Source organism: Cervus elaphus, chromosome 23 (assembly GCF_910594005.1).
Source record: "Cervus elaphus chromosome 23, mCerEla1.1, whole genome shotgun sequence".
NCBI lineage: Eukaryota > Metazoa > Chordata > Mammalia > Artiodactyla > Cervidae > Cervus > Cervus elaphus.
In genome coordinates, this window is record NC_057837.1 from 3,538,837 (window position 1) to 3,566,355 (window position 27,519).

At 44.6% G+C, this 27,519-nt stretch overlaps 1 protein-coding gene and 1 non-coding gene across 3 annotated transcripts in view; both read left to right on the forward strand.

The window, feature by feature from the left end:
• The first annotated feature begins 3,794 nt into the window (after positions 1-3,794).
• SNAP25 (synaptosome associated protein 25) overlaps positions 3,795-27,519 on the forward strand; it is an 81,311-nt gene continuing 57,586 nt past the window's right edge. For both annotated transcript variants that reach the window (XM_043885161.1, XM_043885160.1), the window contains exon 1: positions 3,795-3,945. The gene's annotated coding sequence lies outside the window, so the exon portion shown is untranslated. The remainder of the gene's footprint in view (positions 3,946-27,519) is intronic.
• Positions 14,019-14,090, forward strand: TRNAW-CCA. Its single transcript has one exon. It is a non-coding gene; the product is annotated as a tRNA-Trp (tRNA).

Genomic DNA, 27,519 nt, shown 5'->3' on the forward strand with positions numbered 1-27,519 from the left:
ACTTACTAAAGGAATATTGTGATCACTTTCAAATAGCCCTTTGAAAATTTGCTAATTTCAGCTACTATTTTCTCCTTCCTTTTGTCCCTGTCACAGGGTCCTTCCTCCCTGCTTGACCACCTTCATATCTCAGTATTGGAGAGCGTCCTAGGATGCATTCATGTACAAAACAGACCCTACAATTTTGATGCATTAAGGACTAGGAGTTTGGAAGCACTCAACATCTGGCTGCTAAGTACTTCTTCTTCCATCCTACAATGTTGTTCTTAGTGAGGAATGAGGTGTTATCTGAAATTTTGAGGTGCAGTCTTATTTTTTTTCCAACACAGCAAGCCAGAAACAGAAACCAATATCCTTAGTCCTCCTTCTACCTCTTACAAGACATGTCTCTGCCTCAGAGGTTTCAGGGAACAATGAGTTTAGATTTAGAGCATTTACGTTTTCCCCAGGTACTATTAAGTAATTGTCTATAAATGGGGCAGGGGTTGGGGTCAGAGCTGGAAAAATGTATAAAGAGAAAACAACAAGTAAGCCACATGGAAAAAAAACCAAGGAATTAAAATGGTTGATCTGTCAAATTGTGTATTCTTGTGCACTCACAATATTTTGAAATATTGTTCATAGGTATGATCTTGGAGAAGAGGGTTCTGAGCTGGGCTAGTTCTAAACTACTTGCAAACTGACTTTGGAAAGACCTTATAACATGTTATGAAAACTTTTTTATAATTATTCTTTGTGAGAGACAGTGAGAGTGAAGTCACCCAGTCGTGTCTGAGTCTTTGCGACTCCATGGACTGTAGCCCACCAGGCTCCTCCGTCCATGGAATTTTCCAAGCAAGAGTACTGGAGTGGGGTGCCACTGCCTTCTCCAGGGGATCTTCCTGACCCAGCGATCAAACCCAGGTCTCCTGCATTGCAGGCAGATGGCTTACCATCTGAGCCACCAGGGAAGTTTGTATCTTGTACCTTACCTGGGAGATATAAACTAAATATCTTACATCTGGAGTTACTGCAAACCAGGATACTTTGGCACATGGTGTACCAGAAAAAGCTTCAGAGACTAAATTAGCATAGTGTAAATATCCATCCAGCAGAGCAGGTAATTTTCTCATTACTCATCAAATGAGTTCCTAAGCATTCGTTACTCTACATGTTGGATCTTTGTAGAAATAACTCACAGGCAGCTGAATCATTTCAGAGCAAATTTCCCATCACTTTCCTTCTCAGTATGGCTTAGGCCTTTATGGATCCTGAATAACATAAATATGCTGGTTCCCTACTGGCAAGGATGACTATGGATTTTTTTTTTTTAACCAAGCAAGGAGAAAACCCTAGGGGGGAAATCTCATTATCATATTAAAATGCATTTAGAGAGGCCTGTTCTTCCTGAATAGATTTATATTTATCCAATGTTTACGTTTTCTAGATTTATTCTTTTCTCAGAACAAAATGAAGAACATCTCAAGCAGCATCATTTTTAACAGAAGCACAAGAGAATGGGAAGTGCTGCCTCCACCCAGCATAACCCTGGAGAGCTTGAGGTGTTTTCTGTGATGCTTTGAATCAGCCTGACTCCCTCCTCAGTGTGTAATTCTTAAAGATGTCAATGTGGGGCATCTGCAGTTGAAAATTCAGAATACCAAGCCAGTCCTCCCCTGTGACTGCCACAGAGCTGTCGGCTGCAGGGTGAGCCTTCATCACTGACGTGGGTACTTTTCCAGTCTCACTATTTTTTTAATCTGGAAAATCCCCCACCTCCTCCATTCCTGCACAAAATTTTCTGCCTGAATGACTTTCAGACTGAGGGCCATACACATATTTCGTTTCTTCCCACTGCAGGCTCCCCAACCCCTCAACTTTTATGGGCTAAAAAAAAGTCACACTTAGAGGAAAAAAATCCTGATCATAAAGGGTTTTGCTGTGACATCAGTGCATTCACTTCACTCCTCCCAGCCCATACCAGCTTGCTCTACAATGAAGGTGACAGTTGTAACTAAGAGTTTCATGGCCAAGTATCTGAGGACCAGGCAGATTTTCTTCTTAACTGTATAAGAATCTTAAATGTTTAATGAAGCAAACACATTTCTGCAACACGTCTTGTTTTCAGAATCCAGCTTTAATAAAAACCCAAACACTATTTGTTAATTATTGTTGAAAACATTAATATTTCAAAATACCCTTTGGTCAAGAAGTCTTTAAAGAGACAATAACATTCACATTTCAATTAAAGGTATTGTTTATTAAATTCTTACAGTTCTATTCGGTATAAATGTTCCCTTCACAACTCTGCTTCTCTCCTTTGTTTCCTGGGATTCATTCTGTCTCTCTCTCTCCCTGTGCATTAAAAACCTAAGCTGACTCTCATGCCTCAGAGCGGGGTTGTGTGTTGCGGGGTCTGGGGGGTGGAAGTTATACGTTGTCCCCCACCCAACCCCCAGACAAGGATTTTCCATCGCCTAAAAGAGGCCATCAAATTTTAACACTGCGAGGCACGACTTCTAATCTCATCCTTCCCGGAAAAGTACAAACAGTTCCTCAGCCGAGGTCCCCCTCCCACGCGCTCCCCAGCTTGCCCTCCCCGCGGAGAGCCCCGAGACAGCCTCCCCAACACCTATGAATCATCCGAGAGGCTGCCACCGCGGGACTATTTGCATAAGCGCCCTCCACCGCTCCTCCCCTTCTTGGCGCCTAAAGCACACAACAAAGGCCAAGATGATTGCTTTATGATTATTCTTTTTAATCTCCCCTATGACCAGCACTACTAGCTTCTCTCGCCCACGTCCTGTTTTGAGCATCGGAAAGCCAGCCTCGTCTGGTACCCAGGGTTTGCGCACTGAATGAACCAGCAGAATTTTGCAGCGTCCCAGCAGTCCTTGAACCTGTAGCTGTCCACATACTACCCGCTCCCCAGAAGCCTAGTCGATCCTATAAGGCATATACGGCGCCTCTGTGGACTATTCCTAAGAAGTTCAACATAAAACCCTAGGCTCCGATTGCAAATTCAAACCCAAACAGCGTCATCTATTTTGCCCTCCTCAAACAACTCTCAGCTCCAAGCCTTGAACTCAGCAAACCCACGCTGGTTGGGTTAACTACCTACCATTCCCTACCCTTTCCCCCAACTCCTTTGAAATCTCTCAGTGGTGATTGCTCTGACGTACTTTAAAATAACGTGTACTAGTCTCTCTCCGCAACTGACCACATGAACGTGAACTCCAAGACCTCGATGCTACTTTGATAAAATGAAGAAATCACTCATAAAAATAGCAACCCACGTAGCCTGACCATATATGGAGCTGGTGGGGGTTGACAGGGATGCCCCTTCGGACCAGCTTTTTTAGAAAAAGCAAGTTGCAGCTGAAATCCCCCACCCCCTTACTCCTCCTCTGCCTTCCCCTTCCGTTTCATGACTCAACCAAAGACTCAGCTCAGCAGGGGAAAATTTTTGTATACATATAATCGCATATATTCCATGTATATAACACATATACATACAGACACACACCTATACAAACAAAACAATATCAGAAGACCAGTCGCGCGAGATAAATGAATTTGCCCGTTCCCGGGTGTTAAAGTGGAATCATAAGAATAGTCCCGTTCGGGTGTCTATAAAAGACTAAAATACAAAGCTTTGCAGGAAAGCGAGCTGGGAGCTGAGTCAAGCGCTCAGTACCTCGCGGCTCCTCCCCTCCCACCCCCGCCCGCGTCCTCCCCCCGCCCTCCCCGCAACACACTTCCTCCCCGCCCCTCCAGGAGATGGCTATTAAAAGCTGCTGACGTCAAAAGGGACGGCCATCTTTGATGAGGGCAGAGCTCACGTTGCATTGAAGACAAAACCTCGGGGAGGTCAGGCGCTGTCTTTCCTTCCCTCCCTGCTCCGCGGCTCCTCCACACTTGGAACCTGCAGGGGCCGGGCGAACACCACCCTCTGGAGAAGACAAGGTAAGGAGACCCCCTCCCCAGGTCGTGGTTCTGGCACTGGCTGGCTGCATACCCAGAAGGGACCACAGCTGGGCAGAGCAAGTGAGCGTGGGCAAATACAATAATTTGTGCACCCAGGGTGCGGTATTCCGTGTGTGCGCGTCCGGCTAGACTCCCGCCTAGGGCTTTATAAAGTATTTTCGAGGTGAGCTGCTTGGGGAAGGGGTGAATGGGGATAGTGCAGATGGAGCGATGGGGTGGAAGCGCAAGAATACGTACGGAATAACTTACTCTTTTGAAACAGTAGTGGGACCCTCTGTCTCTTCCATTTTGCGATGCAGTTTTCAGAGATGTTTAGGCTGCTGTTTGTTTTTTGTTTTTTTTTCCTTCTGTAGATCAAAACAAACCAACCCTGTCGTTCTGACCTTATTATCATGACTGCTGTCGTTAGGGTGCTATTATCCAGGGAAGAATTAGGTAGAAGGCAGGGTGTGGGCGCTGGGAGGCGAAAGAAAGGGGAGTTCCCGCCCCGGGCAAGCTGAGCTGCAGCCGCCACAGCAGCCTCCATGCCCCACAGACTTGATTTATGCCGCCTGCTCCACGTCAACAGCAGGCTGGCGGAAGGCGGGCGGGTAGTGCTGGGTGGGAGGGCTCTGCGGAAGACTGGCGGGGGCGGGGGCTCGGGCTCGGGCTCGCCTCCGGGACTGCGGCGGCCGGCGCTCAGCACCCTGGACAGCAACACCAGGGGACTGCGTTGGCGCCCGCGACCTTTCAGCACCGCGGATAGCGGTCCGGCCCCAGCGCCGCATCTACCTGGGGCAGAGACGCCTGGCCAGGGCTAGAGGTTTCAGCGCTGCAGGCCAAACCGCTTCTCTGAGACTCCGGTCTCTCGGATATCCCTAATAGAGCAGGCATAGTAGGTTAAAAGGAAAAAATAAATCCTGCCTACCGGACCCCTCTGCGGGCAATTACCAGTTCCCATCCTTAGCTCCTGCATAGCTTCAGAAAAGTCCATTTGTCAAAATTTTCTGTGTTACCCTCTCCCACTCCTTACCCCCGCCTTTTTAAGGTAGAAAACAAACACATTTTTTAAGATCTGTACTTATCTTCCAGTAGGAAATCAGGGGTTTTATTTACTTATTTATTACACAGACTAGATCTGTCTACAGATCCTAGGTGGTCATGGATAGGGTATATATGAAGATGCCAACACGATCTGTTTATAGGAGTATTATATATTTTGACATGTATCTATTTGATAAAAAAATATGGGGGTAGTTGAACTGAGCAGAATCAACTTCAATAGTGAATCCCTCTTCCTCTCCTTCATCTTTGTAATTTAAGCATGAACACAAGCACATACCCATAAAAATACATCTCTAAGAAATATTATGGGTCTTGTAGGGTATAGATTTGACCTCTTTGGCCGTGGTTTCAGAATGAGAGGGAGTGTTTCCTATGGACATTGGTTATCTCAGGATAATTTCCTGATTTTGACAACATTAAGACTGGTTTTCCTCAAAAGAATCCAACTGCGTCCTTCAGTGTAATGCAGATGGAAGGACTATGGTGTTAGACTGAAACTGGACTCTGACCTAAAGATCTACTGCGGTTTCCTTTACAGCACTGCGGGATTTTGCTGAGGCAGTGATAAGTACTTTAACTATTTTCTATTCTGACATTTTGAGCCTCTGAGTGAACAAAAATTGTTACAGGGATACTTCCAGCCATTTGGTATAGACAAAAATCAATATAAAATGACCAGGAACAAAATTGTGCTCACTGAGTAGTTGTTAAATAAGAGTAACAGCATCATATGTAAGAATGTAGATACCATACATTAAATAAATGTTAGCATGATCCCTTGAAAAGCCTTAAAATAAGATCTTATATTGGAGCTAATTAGTCATTAAGTCCAATCATTTATATGCTAGAGGTGCTCAAATGCCCTATCCACATAGAGAAAGTACTTTCATTCCTGGCTATTTATTTCCTACTGTTTCACATTTTTTTATGAATAACTATGTGGTTCCATGTAAGTATATATTCAACTGCTGTTGGATACAAATGTAAAATTATTATTTAAGTGTATGTAACTGCATAGATGAATTTTATAACTCTGCAGTCTACAGATGAAATAAACAACTGTGTTTTAGTGATGGGAGGAGGGGAGACAAGATGGCTAGGAATCTTTAAAAATGCTTTGACTTCATGCTGCATGTCCAGACAGCTCTCTGCGTCGTTGCGACAAATGAAAAAGCTCAACGCTTCCGGAATTACGTGCTTGGTCATTAGTAATTACTGCTGGGTTTGTTTGCTAGTGGAAGACTGGGACAGCGGGGCAGAGGTAGAGGACTGCAGTGAAGCTGGCAAAGGGCACAGATCTGGCAGGAAGTGTTGATGTGCACAGTTATGGAGCTAATGGCTTACTGAGAAGTTAAACAGAAACATAATTGAAACATGAATTTTAACATTTACATTATTGACAAGCTTCAAGGGAAAAAAAATCAAGATATTTCCTGTCTTAAGTTTTAAATTTAAAAAATCCAGGGCAATACAGTGAGAAGAGACAGAAGCAGATGGATGTAAAGACTTGCCAGGAAATATTAACACAGACCTTCCGATGGTACCTGCCTGTTTGCTTGCTGGAATTTTCTGCTTTACCACCTTGGCATTCAGAACATGAAGCAATTTGTAATCTTATTAACCCCTCCATGGTAAAATCTCCCAAGAATTCACTATTTTATTTTCACTTTGTTAAACATTCATGACCACACATGCACAAACACAGCACAAACTGCTCCTGAATTAGATTATATACAGACACTTCTAACGTCTTAAGTATTGACCATCAACCAGAAGACTGAGGTGTCTGCCAGTAGCACCTCTTCTTGTAGCAGGCAGCCTTCAGCAGATCATGTAGGTGTTGGCAATTAGGAGAAATGAGAGAGAAGTTGAGAAAGAAGACATGAAGGATTAAAACTAGATGAATCTGCTTTTTATATGATGCACTATGAATAAACTATTTTTCTCACATCATGGAACTAATTTACAGCTCTAAAAGGGAAGAAAATTGGTGTTTTCAGCCTCAGTGCTAGGTACATTTCTGCAATGTCATCCCTTGTCAGCAGAGACAAACCTGATTGAAAGATATTGATCAATCAGTGAGCACCAGATACATAAATGAACCCCACTGAAGATATGAAATCTCATGCTTATATGGTTTTTTATCTCAATAAGTTTAACATCTTGTACTCTTAGTGAAAACAATAAACAACAAACATTTGTAAATAATACCAGAAAGAAAAAATAAAACAGTAGAAGGAAAATCATGAGGGAGTATGTAATTATTTGCTAAGTCAATGTGACCAAAAGTAAGGAATGAAAATTCTTAGGACAATATTTCAGTGGACTAGAATGGTCTGAGAGAAGAAACAGAACCTGAGCTGGCTTTTGGAGGTTGGAGAGAGGTGGGGGGAAGTCTGCCAAGTAAAAGTTACAGCATAGGTAGAACTACAAGTTAAACAAGCTCAAGTTATGGTCAGCAAACCCTAAAAACGCCCATCTATTTGGGTGGAGTGGGAAGCTTGTAAAGGGGAATATGCTAGAACAGTGAGTTGGAGCCATCTGTGAAGGGCCTTGAATGCTACACTGAGGAGTTAATGCTTTATCCTTTGAAGATGATTTCTGAGCAGAAGCTGATGTACCAAGTAGCCATGTCTTTTTTTAGCACTTTGGAATTGCTGTTGACTGAATGGAATTAAATTTGCATTCTCTCAGAAATAGACAGTAGCAAAGTGTCATCGTAAAGGATGATAAATTTAAAAAATAATAGCCAGTCCTCATTTAGTCATCTGTTAAGATCACCCTGCATGGAGGGAATGCAGACTCAGATATAGAGAATGGACTTGCAGGAGAAGGGGAGAGAGGAGCACCGACATATACACAATACCGTGTGTAAACTGGATAGCCGGGAAGTGGCTGTGTAACGCGGGGAGCCACCTGGTGCTCTGTGATGGCCTGGAGTGGTGGGATGACGGGAGGGGAGGGAGGATCAAGAGGAAGGGGAAATATGTGTAATGATGGCTGATTTGCACTGTTGTACAGCAGAAACCAACATAATATTGTAAAGCAGTTTTCCTCCAATAAAAAAATAAAGGAAACCAGATATCTCAAAAAATAATAAATTTTAAGAAAGATCATCCTACAGTATAGGCATGGGCTTCTAAGTCCTATCCAGAAGTTAACGATAAGTTTCAAATTTTAATTACTGACTGGAACAAATTATTCAAGATGAGTGTCTACCAAGATGGTTGAGAATCGGGTCAGAAATCTGGGGATGAGAGGTATCCAGAAGGTACACTGAATAATAAACATGTGGAACAGTCTTATGGACTCTCTGAGTATTCTGCATTGTCAAATACACTAACTGGATAGATGGGGAAAGAGGCCAGGTTTTCTATTCATGTTTCAGGCAGCTTGACACATAGAACCAGTTCCCAGTGGCTAAAACTGGAGAAAAAAGAAAGGAAGGAATAAAAGGTGCTATGATAAAAGTTTGGAAAACTGAGGTAAGGTGGGCAGTATATCATATTTCTTTCCCTACCATCCTAGCATCCTAGCTGAATTTTGCTGATTACTCTCACTCCAGGGCTGGCTTGAGGTCTGAGCTATACCCATTTTGTTTTTAATCTTGTGCTTGCTACTCTCACAGCAGAGCTTCACGATTCGAAATTCTGAAGGAACTGCTGAACCCAAAATAGTCCCTGGCTTCATGTGGAGGAATAAATGGCAGTTGCAGACATAGATCTTGTTGCTATTTCAATTCTCACTCGGAAGTGTCAAGGGACTATCCTCATCTGTTCTTCACCAAAACACTGGCAGGAGAGACATCCTTAGGATAACATGTTGATTTCCAAGTTGACTCCCTGGGGCAAAATTGCAGATAGTGACGTTTGATGCTTTAGAAGGTCAGACTGATGGTTATTAAACTGAGTGCAGAGGGCCTTCCAAGTTATTAAGTAGAAGGGAAGAGATAGGACAGAGCACTGGGGAAGCAGAACATGGTGAGGGAGAGTTTTTTAAAAAGTAATCTTACAAGAGGAAAGACACTTCAGAGAAATTTCCAGAGAATGCTGTCTGCACTTTGAACTCTCCAGAATTACTGTCATTGCTGTAATAATAGCTACTTGTTTCTACATAATTTTCTTCACAAGCATCTCAAAGCACTTCGCCCAATATAAAACTCCAAGCAGTTTCTAATGTCTAAATAAATGATGCAAACCATAGTCAGTTCATATATGATATTAAATAACATTTAGTAAGCCATAAATCTGAGACTAGAGATATCCAATGCTGTGATTAACCAGAATAGGTCTGTGGGGGAGAAGAGTGAACCTCTAATTCTAAAAGCTTTTACATGTGCTAGCTCACTGAATCCTCATAACAGTCCTGTAACCAGGGTGCCATTATTGTTTCCGTTTTACAGAAGAGGAAACTGAGGCAAAGAAAGGCTGAATAACTTGGCTAACATGACAGAGCAGAGCCAGGGTTTAAATGCAGTCCGTGTGATTTCAGTCTAAGCTACACACTCTGCGACCTCTTGCATCATCTCCATTTTTCATGTTGGCCAAATAGGGCACAGAATACACACGATTTTTTGTTTGTTTGCAGTATCTTTCCCCTTTCAGTTTGATGGCAGAGCATGATGGCAAGGATGCTTGCTGGTCAGGAGCCAGGAGACCTGGATTTAGCCCCAAAGCAATTGCTTTTTATTTTCTTTAAATGAATCATTCAACCTCTACTGAATGGTGGGACTGAGTTCCACTTGGAACTCAGTTTCTTCATCTGCTGAATGACAGAATTGAATGAATGTTTTCCAATATCCTTACCATATTAATGAAGTTAATGAAATCAGTGGTGAGAAGTCCAGGTGGTGAGTCTGAGATGGTTTACCTGGTGGCCTCACAGGTTACTGCTTCATACTGCTGCAGTAACTGACCTGACTGCCTCTCTCAGCGTAAGATTAATTATATCCACCGCCCCTCTGCTCCTCAGTGTTTCTCTCTCTTTTTTTCCCCTCAATAATTTCTTTGACAGCATCTTTCTGAGGACTTTGTGGTCAGACTTAAGAAATCCTGACTTTTTTCTCAAAGCCCTAATCCGAGTCATCACTGCTTTGGGGGATCTCCCCTCCTTCTCAATCAGATTTATTGCTGTCTGGCACAGACTGTTTTCTTCAACCTGCCTAAACCTTTTATAATTCTTCTTTCAACCCAACTAACTGTTTTTAAAGTTTTCTTTCTTCCCTTTTGATCATGTCTTCTGTCTGATTTAAAGCAATTTATTAGCTGTTATATCCTCATTCTTCTTTCTCTCCTGCCTCTTAGAAAAGGGAAGACAGAAGCTTTTTATAGAGTCTGTGAGATCATAAGTACTTAAAAAGCAACATTTTCATATGAACTGAATTACATGATTTAAGTAGCTAGCTCAAAAACTAATAAAATTTGGAGGATGGGGAGAAGGTGGTGAAATAACATTACAAAAAAGTTTCAAGGATGAGGGACTGGGAGAGAAGGAACCTTTAAAGGCTATGAGATGTAAAGTTCAGAGGTTACAGCTGGTGGTACAATATATGTTAATTAAATTCATAGTCACGTGTGGATTAAATTCACAAATTCCAGAAAGCCTTGTTCCCCCTTGTTGCTATAACCTCATTCTTACTGCAGACTTCAGCATCTTTCCTTCAAAGTAAAGCATGATATTACAAGAGGAGATGCTAACTGATTTTCTTACTACTGACTCACAGAGGTTAGTTTCAGCAGCGATTCACTAATGAGAAGAACAAATCTGTATCCCCAAACAGAGATGGGGAAAAATCCTATTTAAGTGTTAGTGCTTCCTTTTAAATGCTTAACAACCATTCTGGAGGAACTCAAAGTGAATTAACAATGCTCAGACTGGATTGGTGCTGAATGACAGCTGCACTAGGTTTATGAATTGCTTTCTGTGGTTTTGAAAAATAAATTTGATCCTCTTAGTTAGTAAAAGAAGCTGAAGTATAATCCCTGTGAAGGGAAAATTAAAACAACTTACTTACCTTTTATTCTATTGTTGGGTTTTTGTTACTGATTTTATTTGGTTCCTGTTACCGAAAGGGGCTTCCCTGGAGGCTCAGATGGTAAAAACCTGCCTGCGATGTGGGAGACCCAGGTTTGATCCCTAGGTTGGGGAGATTCCCTGGAGAAGGGAATGGCCACCCACTCCAGTATTGTTGCCTGGAGAATTCCACGGACAGAGGAGTCTGATGGGCTATAGTCCATGGGTTAGCAAGAGTCAGACACAACTGAGCAACTATTGTGTTATATTACCCAGAGATGGCTAATTCTCATATCTAAAATTGAGACTGCACTTTCTGTTCGCTCACCTCATTTTCCAAAATGGTCCATTTCATACTTGAAGAAAAGGTTGTTTTCCTTCTGGAATGGTTCTAGATGCGACAAAATGCCTATCTTGTCCCAGTTTCCCCATCATTTTCTATATCCAAATGACCCTAATTATAGATTTTTAACTTGGGAGATGATTTTTTATGCCTACAGGCTTGAGTGAGTGGTTTCTGTCCTTTACTGATAACATGAAAGAAAACAAAAGCCTCTTAGCTGCCCCCAGAGACCAGAGTTTCCCTGTGCTCCTGCCTCATCTCTATTCTAGAGAAGTCTCTCAGTGCAGCTTAGAGAGTCCTGCAAGTTGAGCAGAATTCCCTTTCCATGGAGAATCTCAAACCAAGTTGCTGGTCTCTTTTATTCATGTTCTGTACAGTTTCAAAGAGTAGTGACTGACAAATTGTGAAGCAGTATATTTCTTAAATTTTGCTGAGGTTGGTCTGACAGCTAGTTAGAGGCAAATCACACTGCAGCATAAACAGAAAGTAGAGGGAAATAAATGCCAGTAAGTCTGCTGGGAAGAACACTGGCAAAAGATGTCAATATGCAATAGTTCTATCAAGTGAATTTTTTCATTTTCAAAGGAAAGTAAGTCCATTATAACTTCATTATAATACTAGAAAGCAAGATAGTGTTCCTGATTTATGCTTGAGAAGTTGCTGAATATATGAGCTTTTTCCAATTTCAGAGTGACTATCCCTGTATTCCTCAAACATAAATCAGTTGTCATTATAGCACTCTTCACTAATTAATTCAACAAATATTATTGAACATCTGTCATGTCCCAGGAAAACAGTACTGGTTAGTGAAGATAGAGCAGTGAGTAAAACATATATGATTCTGCCTTCAGTGTATTTTTGCTGGGCATCCCTTCTTGATGTATTTTTCTTTTAGAAGACACATTTCACATAGACTCCCTTTTAGACTCAAGGACATTAACCCAACTTAGAAAAGCATTTGGCTCTGTCCAAAACATGCACCTGATTGAAAGTTTCTACGCAGTGATCAGTGTCTGTGGAAAAGTTGCCATCATAAGCAGAATGTAAATTAAGAACCATCCTCAGCCATCTAGGAACTTAGTAAATATCTAAGATATGCCTGTGTGCAAATGTGTCTCTGTTTGTGTGGCAACAAATTAAGGTATCACTAAATTTCCTTTATATTCCTGTTATATTACAGTACCCCAATCTCTCCCTATATAGACCATTCCCCACCACTCATGGGGAGAATAGGTCAGCCTTCAAGAAACACAGTATTTCCTAGGCCAGAAAACCTAGTCCCAACTATAAAATTCATGGCACAATGCCAGAAAAGAGTGACTGAGAAAAACAACATCTTTAAGGTGACAGTACCTCCCAAGCCAATCCATTCCCCTCTGAAAACCCCCTGTCATTAAACAAGTTTCAGCGATTCAGGAACAAACAGAAGAATGTAGTGATCTCCCAGCTCTTACTTTTCAGAGTCTACCTCTCCTTACCAATAAGCAATGCTCCCATCTTCTTTATAAGATTCATCACATTGCTTTCTAATTCTGTGCTTGTGCATTTCTCTACCTTAACGGACTATAAAGGTCTTTGGGAGCAAGGGCAATGTCTTCACCATCTTTGAATCCTCAGCACTTGTAACAGCTCCTGTCACACACCAGGCATACAGGAAAAGAATGAGTGAATGAGGATGCCAGCTACCCCTTTGCAGAGAACACTACCACTGTAAGTAATTCTTCTTTCATTGATCAGATATTATGATCAGAACAACTTGGAAATGCAGATTCCCCCTAAATGTTGGAATAAAATTATGTCCTAGAGAATTACGTTTGTTCGTCCCAACTAGCTGCCAAAGTTTGGCAAATAATTAATTTTTCTGACCTGCTGTTTTATCACCTGTGAGTCAAGGGTTAAAATGCTAGTGAAGAGTTAGAAGAGTCTCAAGAAAAACATTACTGAAAGCAGGTTTATATTCAGATATGAAGAACCACTGAAGAACATGAAGAATATTGCCTATGAGTGATTTAGGCCAATTTCACATATATAGCCAAGCTGTTTAACATATATGAGCTGTTAAAATTCTTTACTTTTCGTTAGGATAGAAAGGATATTTTTGCTGCCTCTCTCTGCATGTTTACTGAGACATATAGTCAGTGGAGACAGATTGGTGGCTTCAGCCCACTCTTGCCTTTGAGGCCATGTATTTGCTCGCTCCTGTGATGGAGTGGTGGCCTGATGTATACGAACTGTCCATTTTGAGTTAACTTCCGAGAAAGTGTCCTCCAAACAGTAATTTCTAACTTGTCCTTTCAAATATCCAGTATCCTCTTGCCTAGGAGAGAAAAATAAACTGAGACATGATGTGGTAAATTAGTCCCATTTATCATTAAGAAAGGGCTTCCCTGGTGGCTCAGTGGCAAACAATCCACTTGCAAGTGTGGGACTCAGGTTTGATCTCTAAGTGGGGAAGATCCCCTGGAGAAGGAAATGGCCACACACTGCAGTATTCTTGCCTGGAGAATCCCATGGACTGAGAAACCTGTCAGGCTATTGTCCATGGGGTTGCAAGACAGTGGACACGACTTAGCAACTAAGCAGCAACAATCATTAAGAAAAAGCCATTATCAACCGACCACTGAGTTTTGCATCCCCCTACCCCGCCCAGGCTTCCCTGGTGGCTCAGAGGTTAAAGTGTCTGCCTCCAATGCAGGAGACCCGGGTTCGATCCCTGGGCTGGGAAGATCCCCTTGAGAAGGAAATGGTAACCCACTCCAGTATTCTTGCCTGGAGGATCCCATGGATGGAGGAGCCTGGTAGGCTACAGTCCACAGGGTCGCAAAGAGTCGGACACTAAAAGAATAATGTGGCGACTTCACATTCTTCTTTCTTACCCCACCCCTGCCAGTCCTTCTCTTGAAACAAGTCTAAAACCACTGGTCAGTTACTCTGTACCCTACTTTCTCCAGCTGAGAGTGAACATACCACTTACTGACCACAAGAAAAAAGTAACTAACTTGTTGAATGCCCACAGTACACTGTACTAGTCCTTGGCATACGTTATCTCATTTAATTTCCATGGCAACCTTAAAAGCCTTTGGAATTTTTGTCTCTCTGATTGCAAAGCCCATGTTTTTCCCTACCACCTCATGAATTTTCTCATGAGTCACACACAATACATTGAGATCTTCTTTTAGAAAATGTGCTCTGATGTACAGAACATGAGGCAGCAAAACCCAAAGAATTCTGTCCTCTGGACGAAAAAGTTCAGGTGGGATATGGTGATGCACGGTACCTGGAGAAACTCAATAAGCGCTGAATCAAGTGTCAGAGGGCTGCATACCTAGCCCATCTCTGCCACTTCAGCTATATCACCCTGACCAACTTACCCAGCTTGGACGGAGCCTCAGTTTTCACATCTGTATGAAGAAAGCAGTGGCTACCATGCATGCGTCTTGTGATGCTATGTGACGCTGGGCTTGTGAAGTATTGTTCCCTCCCCCAGGGAAAGAAGGAACTGCCGTCATCATGTTCCACTGACCACCATTTGCGGTGCCAGATGTGCAGGGTTCTTCACTAAAGGCCACATAAAGGCCGTGTGCTTCTGTTCCTCTTTGTAGTGCTGGGTTGCTTACGGAAACAACAGGACACACCACCACATTATTCTTTTAGCTTCAGCAGCTTGCACGGTAAAATGGGAAAACGTGCCAACAATCTTTGGTTTTCCTATTTGTGGAAGGAATTTTCAAATGCTTTTGAATAGCACCTCCACTTTGGGAATGGCTTTGTGAGTCTCAGGATAGCTTTTGGAAATGAAGAAACTTGGGCTATGCTTTATCAAAGCACTGGTCCCCTCTTGCTTAAGGCCTTGGGTGTTAAGACCCTTGAGGAGTTAGAAAGAGATGATATGTAAGATTCCCTGCTCTGCTTTAGCTTAAGAAAAAAAAAATTTGCTGTAAGTTAGGAACTGTTGCTGAAGCTACGTCTGTTGGCTTCATTTTGTATTGAGTGTTAATGTTTTTTGTTGGGGACCATTGGGCTCCTTATTAAATATTGTATGTGAGCATGTGTGTTTTTGTATGTGCACATAATATATAGGCAGAGAGGTTCAAACACAGACTCTCTTGCAGCCAGCTCCAGATACAAGATTCCTACATGTGTCACCTCATCAAAACCTTTTTTACCTTTATTCATGAAAACCAATAAATATAAAATCAAATATATAATAAAACAAGTCATGTGAACTGCAAAATGTATGCTCCAGCCTACATTCACAGAATGATTTCCCTCCAAAGTTGGAAAATGCTCCCAAAGCAATTCTCTATGCAGCTGCGACCTTACATTTTGGGGGAATTCTTGCAAATTGAGACCCACAAAAGGAGGAAGGGCTTCAGAGATAAGTGTAGTCAGGCACAGCAAGAGTACCTTGGTCCTGCCTTCCCCCCCATCCCTCCCAAGATGCAGAACATGCCTCAGAAGATTTGGAGCTTGGAGGAGCACAAAGTGTAACCTCTCTATGGATAAGAAAATGAAAAGCCAAATGGAGGACTGAGCTCTACTTGCTCACTGCCTGTTTCCCATCTTACAAAGCATGTAAGTTGGATGTTGGACGAGCACATAAAGGAAGACGTGGAGGGAATGTAGTGGAAACTATCTTCCCAAAGAGTGAAGGTTCCCATTTTAAGGGACAAGGGAGGAATTAACGAGTCTGAGAGGCAGAGAATGCATCCTCCTTCCACACAGCTAATAAGAGAGGAAACGAGTTTTCAGATCCCGAGCGCAATACTGCTGACCCTCCGCAGTCAATGGCTTTTTACTCTGGGACATTGGCTCTCAAACTGTCATCTCTGTACCAGCAACATCAGCGTCCCCCGAGTTTGTTAGAAATGCAGTTCTCAGGCCCCATCCCGTCCCACTAAGTCTGAAACTTTAGGGATGGGGCAAGAGTCTTGTTTCTTCACCTTCAGGTGATTCTGATACATGCTGCAGTTTGAGAACCAATAGCCTTTAGTAGGTCCTTCAAGTTTTCACACTGATCTTGAACTGGATCTGATGAGGATGAGGCATTTCCCCTGTTCTCTGCCACACAAAAGCTGTGACTAGGTATTTAGAGAGAGAAGTCCTATCCTGGGCCCCTGGTTAGAAGTCTCCACTCACTCTTCTGACCAAGTTAGTAATATATGGATGCTATTGCCCATCAGAATGAGTTTGAAGGATGAGGAAGACCAATGTCGACAGAATGAAGACAGGGGTCATGGGTGGGGAACGTAGGGCTCTTTTGTTATCTTTTTCCCCCTGCAACAATCTCTGGCTCTCAGATTCTCCCTCCCCAAACTTAGAAAAATTTAACATCTCACCAAATGACGGAGTAGCCCCTTCTTTCTCTTTCCTACTAGCCCCTGGAACTAGTAGTTCCAGCCTGCAGCCTCTGAAGGATACCAGAGAGGAAACAGTACCCACTGTGCAAAGAATGAAGCACTCCTCCATGCCTTTGCTTTGGGCGCCTCAATAAACTGCCGCAGGTGCAAGAAGGGGACCCGACCTTTCCCACTCATCCTGCAATGTTTTGTTTTCTGCACTGGATCAGAGCACCAACTGTCCTTAGGGAAAGGATCCTGACGGCTCACATCAGGATCTGTGTGATTTCTGTCCTCAGCTCACATAGAACCATAGGTTTGAGCTAGGGCAGAACGTACAAATGGCATTAAAAAAAAATGACAAATGACCAGGCCCAGAGCTAAATTATTTACCAAGCCACAGGGTGAGCATTACGCAGGACCCCTGACTCACAGTTCAGTGCTCCTCTCCTGCCCTGTTCTTCCTTGCCGCTCCTACCTCAGCTCTTCCAAATTTCCCCTCCACTCAGGAGATGTCTCAGTCTGCTGTTCCCCTCAGAGATCTCAGGCTTCGAATGGTGACCCAACATTTATAAAAGCATTTGAGGAACACTTGGATTCTGAGCTGCCAGGTAGAGCATCCTAAAATGATTGGCTATATTATTTGTGTCTATTTGGGTTTTGCACACGACAGAAAAGCCCAAATATAAGTTATTTAGGCAAAAATGGAGATGAATGGTTGCTCAAAGAATCTGAGTAAATGTTGAACAGTCAAACCATGAGAAGGACAGAGAGGTTGTTGGAATTCTGGAACAACGCAAACCTAGTGTTTAAGCACCTCCAAGGCTCCCCTGCTGCCTCTTGTCTGTGCTTCCTTCTGTACACTGACTGCACTTTCTCTCCTTAAGAAGTCAAGTCCTCCCTCCGTATAGCAGAAACATGGATGCCTAGTTTGTGCTCCCTGCACATCCGCTATTGAAAATGGACTGCCTTCTATTGTCTATACCCCATGTTAAAAGATCTCAGAACAGCTCTGGCTGGTGCAGCTTGGACCAGGTGCCCAGCTTCTATCAATTGATTGTGGGTGTGAACATCATGCAAAATTATGTTTTATGTGCTGGAACCACACAATTCATTTGAAGGGAGAACCAGGTTCAGGGTTGGTATGATAAGCCACAGTGTGTCCTATGTGCACAGACTTAATTTTTATCAGGTCACTTACCAAACCTGGAGAATCCCAGGGACAGAGAAGCCTAGCAAGCTACAGTCCCTGGGGTCGCAACAGTCAGACACAACTTAGTGGCTAAACCAAACCAAACCAAGACCAATATTTGAAGACTTTTTTTTTTTTTTTTACAAATTGCTTCCCATGATATGACATAATTTTTTAACTTCATGACTGCTCTCGAAAGGAAAGTGATTTATTTAAAAAGTAACCATTTTGTGGCTATGCAAACTGAGGCATCAGAAATTTGACCGCCCTGGGAAACATCAGCTACTTACTTAAGTTGATAACAGTGCCAGCTCAAGGAAAAGGACTGATCAGATGGCTGGTTTTGCTTTTAATCCATGGTTAACAAGCTAATGACCCCTAGGCTTAATACTGTCCACAGACTTGCTTTATTGGGCCAATGCTGAGTTTGCAAACACTTTAAATCTGAGTGCCTTAACACAGAGTATTTCTGTTTGAATTTGCCACAGAGCCTAGCACTAAATGTCTTTATAAACCTGCTTCAATTTCTCACATCTATTTTCTTCCCCGCCCGTAAGGGCATTTGAGTTTGTTTCTACTACCTAAAAGTTGTGGCTTTCTTGGTGGTTCTATGATCCTGTCGGAATCAGATATAGCTAGAAGCTTCCTGGGTTATCTTTTCCTAGGCTTCATAAGTGATGTCAGTATTTGGAGACTAGATTGCTTGTATTAAATAGGCCAACCAAGTTTTTTTGTTTTTGATTTTAATCTGAATAGAGTTAGCTTTTTTTTTTTTTTCCCACTGACCCTCCTGGCAATCTAAGGAAGTCTTTGGATCCCTTTGCAGGGTGACACATTTTAATGTATAAAATGAAATACTTAGGATTTCATAGGAAATCAACTAAAGTATAGCTATCAAAATATTTAAATTGTGGGATAGCAATATATAATCTTTTAAGTATTAAGTAACAATGTTTGGTCCAAAAACTACCATAATTTCAAAGTGATACTGAGAATATAATATTCTGAGATATTTTCAACAGCTTTAAAGTAATATGAAAACGTCCTAAGATTTCTTCTGGTGGCTCATCAGGGTTTGATGGGGTGGGAGAAGGCTGATGGAGGGAGCAAGGGGGGGTCTACATGCCATCTAGGCACCCGTGACAGCCGGGAGACCCTGAAGCAGTTAGTCTTTGTTATGAAACAATTTACCTTAAAACTTAGTAGTTTGAAACAGCAACCATTTCTGATTGCTTATGGGTCTGTGGGTGACCTGAGTGGTTTTTTATTCAGCTAGTAGATTGGCTGGAGTCCTGTTGGTCCATGATGCCTTCACTTCTGTGAATGGTGGTGGGTCCTGGCTCTTGGCTGGGGCAATAAGAGTGACTGGACCACATATCATCCAAAGCCATCATGAGAGGGCAGGCCGCCATGTTTCTCATTTCTCAAGTTCATGAGGCCACACTCACTATCATCCCACTGGCCAAAGTAAGTCACGTGGCCAAACATACAGTGAGTGGGGGAGGGCCCACCCAAGATTGTAGATACAAAAGGGGAATTATTTCAGCCATTTTTATAAAATTATCAACCACAGCCCCCACCAATCTTGGGAGCATAAGTCACAGAAACCCCTCCATCACCACAGGCTGGGCTCTAGGCTCTGCCTGTCCATCTAGGGGCTTCCACTCATTTCCATAAAGCAGGGAACTTGGGAATGCGTGATTATGACCCTGCCACCCTGTAGGCCTCAGTCCCTTCTTCAGCCAGAGTCGGAGCCCTTGGCCTAAGCTTGGATATCCTTGGGTCAAGAAGGCACTTGTAACCTTTTACTGCATCTCTCCAAGGTGGCCAAGAAGTCACAGACCCAGATGTCTAGTCAATTCAGGAGGCAAAGGGAAAATTTTCTGCTCTGAACATTGAGGATGAGTAAGCATTTCTGTGGCCCAACTGGAGAAAAACATCAGTTTCTTACTGTTTTGTGATGATGTTCCTTTATCTGAAATTTCACTCAGGCTTGTTTCGGTGAATTTGTATTTGAAGTTTTTTCTTTGTCCTTCCAGAAGTCTCCTCTGTATGAGAAAAACCCTGCTTTGTCTAATTGCAAAAGCTCCCCATAACGGTAGAAGCAACCCTCAGCCAACCCACTATCCAATGAGGGAACCTGAGGGAGGAGGCAGTGGAAAAAACCCTGAAGGCTTTTCAGCGGTGCTGCTGCGTCACGGAAAACAAGCCAGATACCTGCATCGGGATCTCGCAGCAGCCGCACCAGAAACTTCATCTTAGCTCTTCTGCAGATTAGCAGGGGACGTCTGGCTCACCCCACTTTCTGGTCAGGCACTTCCCAAGAGTATTCTGAAACCTCGCTGTTCATTTTCTCAAACTACTTCAGATGGCAGACGGCAGGCTCCTGAGGATAAGACCCCAGGCAGAAGAGCTGTCCACTTGTTCAGTCTTGCAGCAGCTTTAGTTTACTGAACCCCCAAAGGGGAAAAAAAGAAAGAAAAAGGAAAATGCACAGGCTTCTAAATGTTTTAATCGGAATGCTCTCTGTTTTAATTGGAATGCTTTCTTAGGTAGTGTCCTCCTAGAAGCAGAGCCCGAGAGAAGGATGTAGTTCTCTATTTGGGAGGTGATCCTAGGAAGCAGGGTGGTGTGTGGGGAGGCTAGCTCAAATGGGAAGGAAGCCAATACCAGGGGCATCAGAGAGCAGAGTACCACCTGCAAGGGTTCAGTCCTGGCAGGACCTCTCTCAGAGGGAGCCTACAATATGCCTGAATTGCCCCACCTGAAGGGCATATGGAACCTGGGGGTATTTATGCCAACTCCCGTCCTTAAGTGGCTAAGTGACACTTGCACCACAGCCCTGCGAGATGCCAAGCTTACTCCTGAGAATGCAGAAATCCCCTAAGGCACATCAGTGCTTGTCATAGAGGCTCTTAGAATATAAGGGAGAGGAGAGTACCAAGGTGATGTAGGCAGAGCATCAAGAATGACTGCTACAATTCTGCAAACTGGCATCCCCAGACACCCCAAGCGTCACAGCTGTCTCCAGCTTTGGCACATAGATACTACAACCCTTCATTTATCCAACATGTATTCACTGCATTCCAACCGGGTACCATTATTCAGCATCTCTGTGCTAGTCACTAAGCTCTTTGCATACATCATCTCATTTGATTCCCGTGATAAACTACAAGGTATTATTAGTCTCATTTAACAGTTGAGAAAACTGAGGTTCACTAAGTAATTTAAGGTAAGTAAATTACCTTAGTCTCTTGACTTGAAAATGGCAGAACTAACATTCTCATCCAGGTAACCTCTCTCTCAGGGCAGTGGGCTGTGCCTATCATCTCCCAGGCCCCCCTACCCTGGGCCCTGTGACGACTCTCTCTAAGCTCATTACATCTTTGAATCCCTGGGTCCTTAAACCTTCTCCAGCCCACACCCACCCGTGATCTGTGCCCCCCACCCAGCATCTGTTAGGTGCTTTGTCTGGTCCTGCTGCTTCCGGTTTGCTACTGAAGGAGTCAGAGGACCATCTCTCTGTGGCATCTTGTGATCTTAAGGCTGATTGCACCCATGGGCCCCAAGCAGATAGAATCAAACGGTTTGTTTTTAAGCATCAAACCAAAATGTAAGTCCCACTTTATCGTTGTTAACATTTAAAAAATAAAATGGCATGGGGTGAGGACCAAGAGAGGGAATAACTCATTCCAGCCTGCCAGCCGGGGAGTGGGAGGGAGGTGGCAGCTCTCGCAGTCCCAGGAAGGATGCTGCAGCAATCAGCACAGAACGTCAGCCTCCAGGTGGCAAAAAAAAATAGGAAGGGGAGCATGTGGGGTGCATAATGATGGTGCACAACTCCATTTTAGAACCCGCATATCTGACTTCATGGGGGCCTTACTGTCATTTTGGAAAACATTATTGATAGCGCATCAGTGCTGCTCTGAAGCCAGTATTGGTGAATGGCTAAAACTCTCCACCCCTCACCGGACAAAAACAAGATAAAGTTGGACCTGAAAGAACCCAAACTGGGGGGAGGGAGGGTCTCTGATGGAAAAATGTCCTGGTATAGATCAATGAATGTAAATTTCATGCCATGGGTTCACGGAACCCATTTAAATGACATACTCTAAAGTGCTTTAATGGAGATATGGAGATGCAAGCTAGGGCACCTTGGGTCATTCAGGCCTAGTTTGAATCCCATCTAGTTGCTTCTGAACCACTCAACGTGGTGCCCCCAAGGGTGGGGTTCCATCGTAGAATCATGGAATGTTGAGCTGGAGAAAATGTTGAGAAGCCTTCAATTCAACCCCCTCACTCACAAGTAAGGACAGTTTGGGACTTTTGTTATGAGTAGAGCCTCCATGCTACACTGCAGTACCCGTGAGCCCTCCCTAAGTAGAGGTGTTGAGGGAGATGAGGGAGCAGAAGCCCTCTGGTCTGGGGGAGGCAGCCTGCAAACCCACAACAGCCTCTCTGAAACCCAGGTGTAGCCCTTATCTATTGCTGTGTAACGTTATTACTGCAAACTTAGTGGCATAGAACGTCTCACAGGTCCTGTGGGTCCTGGGTCTGGGCACTGGGTGGCATAGAGCATCTCACGGTCCCGTGGGTCCTGGGTCTGGGTGCTGGGTGGCATAGAGCATCTCACAGTTCCATGGATCCTGGGTCTGGGCGCTGGGTGGCATAGAGCATCTCATGTTCCCATGGGTCCTGGGTCTGGACGCTGGGTAGCTGGGCTCTCTGCCTGGAGCCTCACTGGCTGCTGTCCAGGGTCAACTGGCCACACCCTCCTGAGGGCCTCTTCCAGGCGTGTTTGTGTGGTTGGCAGGATTCAGTTCCTAGGGCTGAAGGACTGAGGCCCCGTTCCCTGGCTGGCCGGCCACCAGGAGCCATTCTCAGTTCCTTGCAAGCCCCCTCACAGGCCCTTTAAGAAAGCTGCAGTTTACTTCTTCAAGGCCAGTGGGAGAATTTCTTCAGGAAGGGCCAACCAACTCCCTGGGTTAAGGACTTTCACCTGATTAGGTCAGGCCCACCCCCAGGTGATCTCAAAATCGACTAGTTAAGGACCTCAATTACCTCTGCAGAATCCCTTTACCTTTTCCTTTGACATAACCTAATCACCGGGTTATGTGTTATCCTATCACATTCACAAATGCCCACACTCAGTGCCCAGTGGGAGGTGATTACACACAGCTTATGGTGGAATCTTCAGCACTGTCTTTTTTTCCCCCCTGATGTGGACCATTTTTAAAGTTTTTAATGAATTTGTTACAATATCACTTCTGGTTTATGTTTTGGCTTTTTGGCAATAAGGCATGTGGAATCTTAGCTCCCCAGCCAGCGATCAGATCCGTACCCCCTGCATTGTAAGGTGAAGTCTTAGAATGTGCCACCAGGGAAGTGTTGTCTTAGAATCCTGCCCCCACACTGGGGAAAGGCCAGTTCCATCTCCTGCAGCCCTTCAACTGTCCACAGGCTCCTCTCCTGAGGACACCCAGACCCACGTCCATCAGCAGCCTCCCAAACAACCCTTTCTCAGCAGCTCGCTCTCGCTCTGAACTGGGTAATTTGGTTCTTTGCAGCCTGCCTGCCAGCCTGAGTTGGGGCCCGCATGCACTTTTCTGACCTTGATTGCCTCAGTCCAGAGTCGTTGTTCCAAAAGAGGCAAGGCCTGCGGAGCCCTGGAAGAGCAGGCGGGGGGCTCTGGAGGAATGCTTTTCCGTGTTCGCCATTAGCAGCCCTGGGGACTGATGCAAAGGCTTCAGTCACGGTGTGGAGCCAGCATTCACGGCAGGCGCTGGGGTCCCTGGCGAGAGCTGTGGAGACGCCTCTGCGAAGCAGTTGTTGGGGGTGGGGAGGACGCCCCGCGGCCTCGCTAAGCCTCCCTGAAGCTGAGCAAGAGATCTGGGGCTGCCCACCCTGCTCGAGAGGGGTGGGCTGTGTGGGCTGTGGGCCCTCGGTACATGAGTCCCACCAAAGCTGGGGCGCCCCGAGCCAGGAAGAGCAGTGAGGACGTGGCCAGAGAGATGGGGACTGGAACAGACCTCGAGCGGGCAGTCTGGCAGAGGAGAGCCGTCGCCGCGCAAGGGTGGCCTCTCTTTCTGTGATTTATAGGCTGTGTGGTAACGCCTCCTGGGCCTCAGTGTTCGTCGGTGGGCTTAGATCCCCTCGACGCGATGTTGGAGCACCAAGCTCCGTGGACTCAGCTTCCCTCCTTCCGCGCACTTCTGAGCATGTTAGGTGCCTAGCGCTGCTCTAGGCGAACAGGGCGAAGAGTCAGGCAAGATCGGCAGGGGGATAACGCTTTAGCAGGAAGAGGCAGGCATCCAACAAGCAGGCAGACCAAAAACGGTATCCACTGGCACAGGGGCTAAGCAGGAGATTCAGAGAGGGTGAAGTGGAAATGAGAGAGGGGTCAGCGCGGGCCTCTCTGAGAGCGGATGGCAGTCCGGCCCCAGAGGCGGAGGCACCAGCCCTGGTGGCAGGAGCCAGGGGCCATGTTTTCAGCAGCAAGGGGTCAAAGCTGGTGGAGAAGAAAGGGCTGTGGGGTGAGGCCGGGAGCTGGGAAGTGCCAGGTCAGCCAGGGCCGCGGAGCCTCGAGGAGGGTCCGGCTTTTGGTGGAAGAGCACTGGAAGCCTCTGGAGGGTTCCGCAGAGGGGCTTTATCTTTTTCCAGCATCACTGTGGATTGAGGTGAAACAAGAGTGGAAATAGCGAACCCAATAGGAGACAGCTGCGTCTCCTGAGTGTGGCTGTGAATGCAGAAATTGAGATCCAGTGAGAGCCATACTAGGGGTTCCCAGGGAGACGCGGACCATGGCTGGTGAGCATCATCGGGGTGGGAGGACCCTAACTGCTGCCCGCAGTCACCACTTGGAGTGGGAGCGGGCAGATATAAGTCTGGTTCCCTGGTTGTAACAGAACTCAAGTGCAAGTGATCTGAAGAGGAGGGATTCTCAGGTCAGCCTGCAAGCGTGTGAGGAGAGCAAGATGGGGAAGGGGAAAGAGCTGAGCAAGGATGCCATCTCAGCTGGGGACTAGCCTCAGCCTGGTTCTGAGCTCCGGAGGGCACATGGCATCACAGTTCATCTTGCCTTGAGGCAAGGAGGTAGCTTGTATCAGCCAGTCACTGGGCAGCCTGGAGTGCAGGGCAGGACTCCCAGGTATCTCAGGGTGGGGTGGCCCCTGAGCCAGGGGCAGGGCTCAGGAGAAGTCAAGGTGTAACCTGTAAGCACAGCAAGCTTAGCCTCTGAGGACTGGCACACCTTCCAGTACAGAATAACTGGGATCTAGGCAGGGAGCCTCCAGCATCCTTTAGGGTAGCCACGACTCACCTGAGTGAGGGAGTGAGGTGACTAGGCCATAAAGTGCCCTGCTGTCTGAACCAAATATAAATAAATTAAGTGAGCTAATACAGGAGGTCTGTTACAGGAGGAACTTCTCATTGTCAACGGGTTCTCTTTAAAAAAGCCTTTAAATGGTCAACTCTCACTAGGCACTTAATTGATTCCCGGATGTTCCATTCACTCAGCTCCTCAGGAATAAATTTCTGGCATGCTGGATGGTGTCATAACACAAGCTGTACCCTCTGAGTAAAACAAAGCAGAAGGATGAGTTTATTGCAAGGCTTTTGACCTGTGAACTGGGAAGCTTAAGACTCCAGGAGCAAAGAATTCTAAGTTGCTCACAGACTGAGGGATTTATGGGATCGATACAGAAGTTATTTGGCTTTTTCAGCTGATCGATTGCCCAGTGATTGTTCTTATTTGGATCAGGGCAGCTGAGTCAGGATCACAAGGAAATCTAGAGCTTACGGGAACAGAACTAGAGTTTGGGGATTGGCTGGTGTCCTCTGCTGATTTCTGAGAAGAGCTGTAAAGTCCTGTAAGGCTGTTACGTTTCCTTTGCATGCCTGTTTTGACCATCTTGATTTCGTCCCTGATAATAGCAACTCCATTTCAGTTTGGTTCTACAAAGGGAGGTCTGAATACCCATTTAGCCAGCATAATTAGGATTAGGTCCACCTAACCAGTACATTAGAATCTCCCATCAAAGAGTTATGATTCTGTTTCTGAGAATAAATATGAGAGTACATTTTCAAGGAGTGTTATTTCAGAAAGAACCACGGCACTGAGTCTTTGACTGTGTGGATCACTATAAACTGGAAAATTCTTAAAGAGATGGGAATACCAGACCACCTGACCTGCCTCTTGAGACATCTGTAAGCAGGTCAGGAAACGACGGTTAGAACTGGACATGGAACAACAGACTGGTTCCAAATAGGGGAAAGGAGTACATCAATGCTGTATATTGTCACCCTGCTTATTTAACTTATATGCAGAGTACATCATGAGAAATGCTGGGCTGGAGGAAGCACAAGCTGGAATCAAAATTTCCAGGAGAAATATCAATAACCTCAGATATGCAGATGACACCACCCTTATGGCAGAAAGTGAAGAAGAACTAAAGAGCCTCTTGATGAAAGTGAAAGAGGAGAGTGAAAAAGTTAGCTTAAAGCTCAACATTCAGAAAACTAAGATGATGGCTTCTGGTCCCATCACTTCATGGGAAACAGATGGGGAAACAAGGGGAACAGTGACAGACTTTATTTTGTGGGGCTCCAAACTCACTGCAGATGGTGATTGCAGCCATGAAATTAAAAGACTCTTCCTCCTTGGAAGAAAAGTTATGACCCATCTAGACATCATATTAAAAAACAGAGATATCACTTTGGTCTTTCCAGTAGTCATGTGTGGATGAGAGAGTTGGACCATAAAGAAAGCTGAGCACCAAAGAATTGATGCTTTTGAGCTGTGGTGTTTGAGAAGACTCTTGAGAGTCCCTTGGACTGAAAGGAGATCCAACCAGTCCCTCCTAAAGGAAATCAGTCCTGAATATTCATTGGAAGGACTGATGCTGAAGCTGAAACTCCAAGAACTGACTCATTTGAAAAGAACCTGATGCTGGGAAAGATTAGAGGTGGTAGGAGAAGGGGACGACAGAGGATGAGATGGTTGGATGACATCACCAACTCAATGGACATGAGTTTGAGTAAACTCTGGGAGTTGGTGATGGACAGGGAAGCCTGGCGTGCTGCAGTCCATGGGGTCGGACACGACTGAACGACTGAACTGAGATCCCAGAGGAGGAAGCAGTAGCTCAGGTGTAGAGTCACCTTAAGACAGCTGCCCCTTTGACTTTACCTAAAAGGAAGTAGCTTTACTGCTCAACTCCTAAAAGTGTGGATCAGTGGTGTCTAAAACTTGTCTGCACATCAGAATTCCCGTGGCTCTTATAAAAATTCCAAAGCTCAGGCCATATCTTAGAGCAATCAAGTCACAATTTCTGGAAGCATTTTAAAATAAACGTTTTATTTAGGAATAATTTTAGGTCTACAGACACATCGCAAGGATATTACACTGCCCATCCAATTTCTTGCACTGTTAACACCTTACATTTTCACATTTTACATTTGACACATGGTACATTTGTCACAACTAAGAAACTGACGTTACTATTTATGGAAGTCCGGATTTTATTTGGATCCTACCAGCTTTTTCATTAACGCTCTTTTCCTGGTTCAGGATCTAAGCCAGTACCACACTGCACTTAGGTGTTACGTCTCCCCCATGTCCTCCT